General features: G+C 42.4%; 2 long non-coding RNA genes across 4 annotated transcripts; both read right to left on the bottom strand.

The window, feature by feature from the left end:
• Positions 1-3,647: 3,647 nt before the first annotated feature.
• Positions 3,648-4,749, bottom strand: LOC139435212 (uncharacterized). Its single transcript, XR_011644495.1, has 2 exons — positions 4,355-4,749; positions 3,648-3,991 (listed from the first exon to the last, which is right to left on the bottom strand). It is a non-coding gene; the product is annotated as an uncharacterized lncRNA (long non-coding RNA).
• A 659-nt stretch (positions 4,750-5,408) lies between these two features.
• LOC139435201 (uncharacterized) lies at positions 5,409-7,267 on the bottom strand. Of its 3 annotated transcripts, none has more exons than XR_011644478.1 (3): positions 6,793-7,267; positions 5,851-6,135; positions 5,409-5,577 (listed from the first exon to the last, which is right to left on the bottom strand). It is a non-coding gene; the product is annotated as an uncharacterized lncRNA (long non-coding RNA). The 3 variants fall into 3 exon arrangements; XR_011644479.1 differs by lacking the exon at positions 5,409-5,577 and having other exon boundaries at positions 5,590-5,962; positions 6,057-6,135; positions 6,793-7,263; XR_011644480.1 differs by lacking the exon at positions 5,409-5,577 and having other exon boundaries at positions 5,590-5,959; positions 6,057-6,135; positions 6,793-7,263.
• Between the last annotated feature and the right edge of the window lie 3,582 nt (positions 7,268-10,849).

The raw sequence follows: 10,849 nt of genomic DNA, 5'->3' as shown, positions 1-10,849 counted from the left end.
AGGTGCTGGAATGTGTTCACCAGGACGACTTGTTCACTTCCACCTGAAGGATGCATACTTCCACCTGAAGGATGCACACTTCCACCTGAAGGATGCATACTTCCACGTACCCCTCATCCCCAAACACAGGAAATTCCTGCGTTTTCTCATTTCAGGGAATATCAGACCAGACAATCGTCTGCCGTCGGATATTTTCTGGCTCCTCCCATTTTTGTGTAGAGAAGGCTGGAGCCACTACACAGAGGAGGGATGAGAGGGTGGTTTCCTCTGGACGACCTGCTATTTGCTAGCTCGCTCCAGGGAGGAAGTCGCTTTCCAGACGGTACATCTCGTATCGCATCTGTCAAGCCTGGGTTTCATAAGAAATTGGAAGAAGATAAACTCAGCCAGCAGAGCGCGGCTCCTCCACGGCTTTGCACGGAGGAATGTCAGTGGAAGATATTTGCACGGCTGCATCTTGGTCTTCCCCCTGTTCATTTATTCAATTGTATTTGAGGGATGTTTCCCTTTCCTCTATGACGCACCCCGTACTTGGTGTCCTGTCAGAGTGAGTGACGTCAGGGAGCCAGCTGAGCGCCTCTCTCCTGCCTCTCGGCACACAGAGAGCGGCCTTTTCCCCTCGTAGGAGAGGGATGTTCCCCTTCCTCTGACACACTTCGTTCGAAGTGTCTGATTAGAGTGAGTAACGTCAGGGATCCAGCTGAGCGCTCTCCTACCTGGCTGGCGCGGAGAGAGCGGCTGTTTCCCCTCTATGATCGCAGGATAAGGTGGGGCCTTCGTCTCTACTTCTCACAGCGGTCGGTATGTATTGTCCCAGCCTTCACCCCGTCAGGAAAACAGGTATGTTTGCTATGTTCCAGGGACGGGGAGGTGCCATTACGCATGGCACAACAGGCAGGGATGTGTTATTGAGCAGGTGTGTCTGTGCTTCTAGTGCTGGACGGACCCAGTGGGGCGCAGACTACATCATGCTTCGCCCTTAACCCAATAGCGATAGCCTTAGAGGGCGAAGCCATATACGAAATAGACCTGGGGTTACCTACTGTAACCCAGCTTCTATGAGTAATGGCGCAGCCCTCTAAGCGCTGGGCCCCACTGGCTCTACGAATAGCTGAAGAAAAGTTATATTGTATGGGAGCAGATTGCCGGGCCACCTTCCTATTTATACCGGAAGGAGGCCCGAGGGTGGGGCCCACCTAGCGGGTGGGCGTGGACTACAAGTGTTTCAGTGCTGCGCGGGGGCGCAGAGGGATAACCCAATAGCGATAGCCTTACCCCCTAAACGCACCAGGAGCGTCTGCGCCGCGTTACGGCCGCACCGCGGCGGTCGTAAGGATCGCGGCCACTCTAGTCAATGGGTGCTATTCCACCACACGCGCCGCGTTACGGCTCAGACGCGTCCCAGAAGCGGCTCGGCGCAGCGCTTCTCTAAAATTAGGATGAATCCTATGTTTGCCGCGGCGCAGCCGTAAAGTAAGGTCAGGCAGGCAGCCCCCCCCTCGCAGGAAGTGGAAAGGTGAGCATCCGGGCCAGGCCCATCCCGCATATATACTAATTTAGCAGACCCCCCTCCTTCATCACAACACCTCCACTACGATACGCACAATGGACGACGAGGTGTTCATAATGGAAGTGGAGAAACACACCATTGTATACGATGTAACCGATGCTTTTTACAAGGACAACATCAGAAAGGACAAGGCCTGGTTTTTAGTCGCTGCAGTTTGTGGAGTGGAAGGTAACAACTACATATTAATGTTTTAAAGTTAATTAAGAACTGCGAGGCTGCACACACGACGCTCCGCTTCCGCAACGTTTTGAAACGCGCCTGGTGTGTTAGGTCGCAGGAGGAGGTCGCAGCGTGGCGCAGCCGCAACGTAACGCGGCGCAGACGCTCCTGGTGCGTTGAGGGGGTTAGAGGGCTGCGCCATTACTCATAGAAGCTGGGTTACAGTAGGTAACCCCAGTTTCTACTGTGTGTATCTCTCTGCCTGCTGGTCTACTCGACACGGCTGGGAGCAATCTCCAATCGACCACACCTGCAACCTGCTCATCAGCCACACTATGAAAGCCTGCAGCCTGCACTCATTCCCTTCCGGATTGTTGCCGTGAACGGATTGTTGCGTGCCGCTCTAGCTTTTAACCAGCATATTCTTTGACAACTGTGCCTGCTTTTGCCTCACACTCATTTGTATGTCTCTCCCAGGAGGAATCTAAGGCCTTCCACACTCAGCCAGGCCTCTCTACCCACCCTGGAACAACTGCCGCCATAACCAACTCCCAGGTCCCCTTTTCTAATAAACAAATGCTACTTTCACCAACTGATTCCGAGTCTGATTCTGGGTCCCCTCCAGTACATGTGACACCGACAGTGACTTGTACTAGCTGCTGGTCGCATACAAAAAAGAAAGACTTCTGATAAATCGGAACGATAAAGCACGTTATCCTAAAATAATAACATTCTGGCAACATAAACAAATCTAACTTGCAGTTGAAAACGTTTTAAGAATAGTAGGGCATAATGTTCTAACAATGTTAACAAAAACATTTAAAAAAGGTTATTACCAAGCATGTTAAGAATGTTTTTAGAGAAAGTTATCCTACCTTTCAGAAGAACATTCTGGGAACCAAAATAATGCTAGTGGATCGCCAGAGCTGGTAGATGACATTAACATGCTTATTAGGGCCTGAGCACGTAGTGCAAAGACCTATTGAAATCGTCAGTATTATTATTCTTCTGTTACCGGTTCTGCACTTTCGACCTGTTTTTGAGGGGGTTACGACACTATTCATGTAGCGACATTTGGCAACGCCGCCAGGACCGGTGAAAATGTTAAAGAGCTTACGAAATGAAGGACAATACTGTTCTTATTACGATAATATATATACTATTATTAATGGGAAATCATGTCATTCATGACAATATGCCCGCAGTATTTATAAATCGTGGTTTATTACAACTTTCCATGCTCACTTCCGATGTTACACGACCGCTCCGAACAAAACAGCTTTCGCCGGTTAGTGACGTCACGCACGTCACGAGTAGAACACCTGTTGAATAATACACTACCTCTGTGGCTGATGTCGGACTCTGGAGACAGAATCGAGTGACAGTCAAGACTCATTTGGCGGAGATCCGATGCGGCAACAGAACACAGACTGGTATACATTTGACTTTAATTCATAGAGATTCTCAATAAATAGTAAATAAATAATAATACATCGTAATGTAGCAGGCAAACTTGGCTCAGGCAACAGAACAGAGACTGGTATATACATTTGACTAAAATTCAGAGATTCTCAAAAAATAGTAAATAAATAATAATGACTCTGCTGAAATAACCAGTTTAGATACATGTAGCTGGTCAGGCTGTTGTAAATTGACCAGCCAGTATTAGGCTGGAATGGTTGGCTGGAGAGGGGTTTTGGACACTTCAGCTGGCCAGGATGGCTGGTTTATCCATCTATCACCAGCTTATGTTTAATAATAGTATTGAATATACCCTGCTGGGAGCTTACCAGGATTCCAGGTGACCAGCATACATTAAATACTGGTATGATTATTTAAACAAGAGAACATAAATATATTACAAAGATTCATTGTGTCATGTATTCTGGTATCTACAAAATAAAGACATTGTATAGTGTTCACAATAGTATTTTAATTTAATAAATAGCTAGTTAATATAATAAAATACACAGTAACAATACAATAATTATACAAATAACAACCAACCTGCAAATCAACCTACACATCAAAATAAATATATTATCTAAAACCGGTGCATTTGATTTAAAATAAAAGTAATACATAGAATTCAATATTTAAATGGTAACAAAAACCGTAACACTGTATGATAAGAACAAGGCAACAAAGAAAGTGTTTGTTGTTTTTCCTTGTTCATGTCTATAATGTTTCCCGTTGTGTAGCGTCCAGCCTTTCCCAATCTGACCTGCACTTCTGTCTGTTGAAGCCACTTCTTGAAGCAAACTGAAAAGAAATGTACAGATATAAGTACACTGTAAAAAGAAAACTTAATATTTACGTTAACATTTGGGCTGCTGTGGTTGCCAGAACAGTTAAAGTATAATACATTACAAATTACAGTTGGTTGGCATAGAGTCTAGACGTTACAGTCAACAATTGCTTATGGTGAATTACAATGGCAAAAACAAATAGAGCTAGTGTACACGGTGCAGCTGTATTATCTGGGAAATAGAAGAATCGGATCAGGATTCGGTATTGGCAGACAATCAATATCAAATGAATCGGATCATTATTAGCATCTGATCACCTTTGTCGACTTGCAGCCTAAATACAAAGATAACTCCACTCCTCTCCTACCACTCTTACCTCTAATAAGCCTTGGTAGAACTAGTGTCCGAGTCATAGGGTCCAGAGGCCTGTACTACGAAGCCGGTTCAACCTAACCTGGATATGTTTGAGTTAGCCGGTTGGCCTAATCCAAAACATACGTGCTCTCGCTAAACGGTCCTACGACGCAGGTTATCAAGTGGATCGCTCAAGCCAGCCGTGTCCTATCTAGTTAGGTGCGCGTTCACATGAAAGGGGTGGTATCTGGAGCATTCGACCAATCACAAAACATGGAGAAGCGTACCGACAGCGCAGCGTCATACTTCCTGAATGAAAAGTGCACTTTAATACTAGTCAAATATGAAGAAGTTAAACTTTAAACATCCATGACTTAAACACTTGATCAGGATCAAAGCCACAGAGCTGCACCTGCAAGGTGAATACAGCTGGAACAGAACAAGTGTTTGAATGCGTACATCAACAGGTTTATGAAATCAATGCCCCGTCTAAAACACGATCTGACTTTCATTACATTTGACTCGAGTGTTTCCTCAACTTAATGTGTTGCTTAAAATAATACTTCTGCATACAGTATGTGACACTGAGTGTTGCACGGCCAGATACGGCTCAGCTGACTCAGATAAGGAGATATATGATACATTATGAAGTGATGTGCCGCGGACTGTACTTAATGTACTCTGATCCGGTTACTTATGTTGTGGCCGATATTTAAGTAAGCTTTCTTAACGCTAATGTTATAATAGTCAGATTGCTCTGAAGATGGAGGTGATATTCTATTAATGTTCACGTTCACACAGTCGGTGATTTCTGCCGGCCGTCTTTCCTGCGACGGCAGCTTTTCTGTATTTCCTTTCTCCTGTAATATGACTTGATCGCTTTAAACTCCGCACACTGAGCTCTGATTGGTCAGCAGGCAGTGCTTTCACTGAGTTGAGCTCTTAGCCTGCAACCTAACCTGCTCCGGGGCAGTTTAGCCGTTCAGCATAAGTTACCATGGAGATCTAGCCCGCTAAAAAGAGAACCAGCTTCGTAGGACCGGAAAGCCGGAGTTTTCCCTGAAGTTAGCCGCGAAGAGAACACCCTGCTTCGTAGTACAGGCCTCAGGACTGACTGAAGACATGTGGAACAGAGGACAGGCATGGTTCCATGTACAGGAAACTGGAACAGGTGTTTTCATCTTTTCTGCCTGAAGATTCACAAGTTCTTGATCAGGTGTTTGATGTGGGCTGGCATGATCCTTTCTGCAGCGATAAATAAAGAAAACAAAGATTTTTTTTTTAATAATGGTAATGATGGTAACAACAATAATATTAGTATAATTATGTATATAGCTAGCACTTACACAATTGCAAAGTGATTCTCACAACAAAAATAAAGAACAAAACAATATCAACAATAAAAAACAAATTATTACAGGAATGTTGAGACAAATAAATGTTTTTTTCAGGAAATGACCTTCCAAAGGCTAAATTCAAACTCAATACCATAAATAACTGGGTACCAAAGTGCTTTACCTGATAGAACACGCTCCACACGGAGCAGCAACCATCCGGCTCGGCCTTTTGCTGCATATCATCTCCTCCCTCTATCTCTCTCTCTCTGGTGTTAGGTTCCAGTAGATCTCTACTATCCAATAAAACAGAAATTCCCCAAAAAAATCATATTAAAAAAGTTAAAAACAATGACTTGCTGTTGGCATTGAAATGGATTAGAATCTCACCTTTTTCCTGGATGTCAGGAAGGCCATGGAGTCGTTCCCTTCAAGTCCGCAACCAGTCATAGGAGTTCAAATGCAAAGCCTGAATGATGACAAGAGCGAGAGACATACATTTTACAATTATATTTTTAATTCATACCAGAGCAGTGTGTACAGGCCCTGTACGACATGCAAAGAACAGATCAAACCCTGACAGACTCACACACTTTGGTGATGTCCTCATCTGATAATGTTTCATTTTTTAGCAGCAAAGTAACATGTATGTCAGACCCAACTCATTTACAGTATGTTTTGCATCTCCTCAACAATGGTCTGTATAGTTGAGTAGAAAAAAACTGTCCCTACAATTTCAGGTAGATTAACACACATTTGTAAGAAAAGTTTACAATGAAGCACAAAATCCCTCTTTGTATTAAGCGAGCTGCCACAGAAAGTGCAGCTTAACATGCTAACCTTTGGTGAGCTACAGTAAAGCTAACTTCATGCTCAACACAAAACCTTTAACGTGCATTACATTGACGATTTTAAACACAACTTAACTCTCTCTACTTGTAAGATAACGTTTAGTTAACTTACCCTTAAATAACTACATCACGTTTTTCAGTGGAAACACAAACTGCAGAAAACGTTAGCTGCTAACTGTTGTTAGCTAAGACAGCTAGCTCTTAAGGGAAGTAACATAGCCTCATGGCAAACGTAAGGTTGAGTTAACGTAACGTTGTAAGAAAGCAAAACGAACCTTCGAGAAAGCGTTTACTCTCTCTCCTTAGCGGGCATTGTTGATTGTTCGAAACACGATCTCTTGATGTGCTGCCCCACACATCGTCGGTTTCATCGACCCCGGGTTACCTGGTCTAGCAAAGGTCCGCCTCGTACGACGCACTTGTTTTGTCCATATACGCAACATTTGATCATTTTTTGGCCACAAAAACATCCCATAACCAGATGTTGAGACGGCCCCACATCCCCATACAACATATCGCTTGCCAATTATTCTTGGCGTCTTATTGCTGTGCATCCTTTGTCGTAATATTTGGCCCTTCAATGCATTCAAACGGGACTGAGCTCAGCTGTGTTCCACTCATGACGTCACCGCCGGAAATGGCCGAAGTTGATGTTTCCGGCGCAACGAACGATTGTTACTAACTGACAACTTTTGTATGCTGTTATAATCGTGATTTATTAAAAATAGATCAATAATAAAAAAATCATATGGCACATTCCACAATACAAATGCAACCTCTATCATATACTAAGCCCACTAACAGGTGCTAAAAGCATTTCGTAAGCTCTTTAACATTCTGGATTCGATGGGCGAACATTTTTCAACTTGCTCTCTAGCGCCACCTGTGTAAATTCAGTGTTTCGAAAAATTTACAAAGTCGCAGCGTAAGTCTGACGGACCTGAAATTTTGCACACTTATCCGGGTGGAGCAGCTCTACATATTATCCTCTCATATCCCGAAGCTCCGCCTACTTTGATTTTTTTTAAATTAGTATAATGTGAAAAACATTGAAATATTAACTTAAATTCCAATTTCTTGATTTTCCAAACCAAACTTAGTGCACAGCATCACTGGAGGGGCAGACACATTACCGTACAAAATGAGCACGAGGTGTGGAAAAATGTGGCCGACATCAATCAAAACGTATTAGCAAAAGGGTGTGGCCTACACATAAATGCTCACAATTCATCCAAAATGTATCCAAATATCACAGATTTCGGTGAATAGGTTCAGTGTGTCTTGGGGAATAGGCACAACAAACAATGTTCATTTCGAACAATTTATATCTCAAGAACCGATGGACTAAACAAATATATATTGTCATAGACATACTGGCAGGGTGAGTATAAACTGAGATTTAAAGGGTCGCAACCAATGAAAAATGTGGGCGTGTCCTATTCAGTTTTTTCTCGAAATCGAAGGGTTAAAAAATGTACCGAGCCATAAGTAGGGGAGAAAATGAGTTACGGCCTTTAAATTCGGAACGCATGTCACAGCCCACAACCTTTTCCAGACTGTAGAAAAAAATCGGACATTTTAGCAAATATGTCTCAGTAGCGCCCCCTATTGTGCGGTAGTCAAATATAGTTTCTTCGAACTACCCAAAACCTGGCACAGAGATTCCTCATGGAAATGCGGACATATTTCAAAATGGCTTCCATTATCTCCGCCCCCCATGAAGTCAGCCATTTTGAAATATGTCCATTTTAAGCGCATTTTTGCATACTTGTCCTAGGAAAATGATCGGAAAAATTTCAAACCAGGACAAGATCAGCCCATATCCAATGTGATGCTAAATTGCGAATGAATAGTCGACTGCTCAAACGGGGAGCTCGTAAGCTAACGGAACATGTACCAATTTTGATGATTTAAATGCCACAAAATCGCTAAAATGACTTTCGGACGCAAAACTTGGAACACACGTCACAACCCACGTCTTTTTCCAGACTGTACAAAAAAAATGTACATTTTTGTACACCAGCTCAGTAGCGCCCCCTATTGTGCGATAGTCACATATAGTTTCTCCAAACTACCCCAATCTTGCCACAGACATTACTGATGGAATTGCGGACATATTTCAAAATAGCTTCCATTAGCCCCGCCCCCCAGAAAGTCGGCCATTTTGAAAAATCTGTGTTATTCATGCATTTTAAGCGCTTTTTCGCAAACACCTCCTCGGGAAAAGATTGGGAAAATTCCAGTCCAGGACAAGTTAAGCCCATATCCAATATCATGTTAAATTGCGAATAAAATAGTTGCTAGCTCAATCGGGGCGAACGTAAGCTAACAGAGAATGTACCATTTTTGACGATTTACATGTCTCAAATGACTCCAAACTACTCGCATATAGTTTTCCAGATATTCACGAAACGCTGTATACACATTACTATTATGATGGCACACACATTTACCAGCAACAGCTCTGCTTATTAATTTCCCACATTAACCATAAACACCCAATACATATAAAACTCCTAAACAATGTATGGTGAAATGTTTTCCATCTTTGTTTTTCTATCTACGACTACAAACAGTATTTCCACTACAAGCACAACAGTAACACGTCTTTCTATGCAATACAATAGAACAGTATGTGTTCACAGCCAATCCATGATTTAATGAGTATTTCCTTTGTGCCAAGAGCTGATTTAGTATATTGCATCAACGACCTTTTCAATTAAATTGACAATTCTTTTGTGTAATTAATAGTGTGTGAAACCAGGCAGAGTGAGTGACATGGTGTTCATTTCCACTATGCCAAAGCAGTTTACAGTTGCTGATGGTGTAAGGTAATATATATTGTCCTAAGTAATTGTATGTAGCTGTGTTCAAAGGAGTACACGTTACAAGGCCGTGCGGGGGGAGCTGCCAGACCCAGATGTCCTCAAAGTCAGCGAGGTATACAAGGACCTCTCAGCAGACATCTCACCACGAAAAAAAAACGAATGGCTCACTACTCAACTCAATCTTGTGCACAGAGCCTATAGAACACATCATTTAAACCAGCAGGATGTAAACAGAGGAGAACAGCCGGTCTGATTTAGTGCCATGTGATTATCCTGTAATGAGTAACATACACAGTGTTGATCGACTATATAAACAGTTCATTTATTGTCTCGATACATGTGTTGTGTAAGACATTTGAATCAATTTGATACGTCAATATTAAATGTACATTTATTTTGAAAAACTTTATTGTGAATGACAAACCGGATGTCACATTTCCGGTATTTCCGGTTTAGGGAGAGACTTAATTCAGGTAGCTTGCCTTGGCTGTCTGTGTGCGCGGAGGTTTTGTCGTCAACAGACTCATTAAACTACCCACTTCTCGGTACATAGAAACCCTGCTCCACGGTCAAACGTGAGTAATATCGCAATTGGTAGTTTTCATTGGAACACGCGGTGGGTGTGTGCAGTGCTAATGCTAATACCTAGCGCCACTTGTTTTGATATACGTTTTTGTTGGTAACCTCGCTAGTTTGTATCTTTTAGTGTTGAGGTGGGCACCGTTAGATTCTGTGTCTCCTTGCGGTCATAAACAATGTGTTTGATGTGGAGCTAGGATAAGTAATAAGGGAGCTAGGAGTGATTTTCGGTGCAGTAATAGGTTAGCATTTTTCGCTCGGGGCTAATTCAGAGGCTCACTGTTAGCATTGTGTGTTTTTTGTGAAAAATTAAATGAAAAAGATCAGCCGCGAATGCCCGACAGCCTCTGACGGCCTCTGACTCCCAAAATCGGGTTGGTGTCAGGGCCTTTAGACGATAACAGAGTATGTTTTATTTTTTTTTTCACAACAGTTGTATTTGGATGGAATGAATACCTATAGTGATAATACAAAGTAATAAAATGATTTTTACAGTGAAAACGTTCAAATGGAACTGATGGTTCCCAAATTACCCAGAGGTGAGGTGGACTTTATTTTTCTAAACCTCTCTTAAAAAGGTCAAATTTCACTTGTTTTGCATCAATCTTGATACAGGGTACTTATTATATGTTATAGTTTGGATTCCTAAAGCTTTTAGTCTACTAAACTCATCATTCAAGGGTGGTTTTCACTATAAGTAATGTTTTTTTTTTAGGCGGACATTAGAATTTACATGTTTTTACTATGTTCCATCTCAATTTACTTTAAAATAAAAACATCTCTATCGTACGGTGGCCCTGAAGTGTAAGAAACCACAGCATTTCAGAAAACACAACAGCATTTCACAAAACGCCGCAGCATTTCACAAAACACCACAGCATTTCACAAAACGCCACAGCATTTCACAAAACACTGCAGCATTTCA

The sequence above is a fragment of the Pseudochaenichthys georgianus genome, chromosome 15 (genome assembly GCF_902827115.2).
Source record: "Pseudochaenichthys georgianus chromosome 15, fPseGeo1.2, whole genome shotgun sequence".
In the NCBI taxonomy this organism is placed as follows: domain Eukaryota; kingdom Metazoa; phylum Chordata; class Actinopteri; order Perciformes; family Channichthyidae; genus Pseudochaenichthys; species Pseudochaenichthys georgianus.
This window is presented reverse-complemented; position numbering and strand designations above follow the sequence as displayed.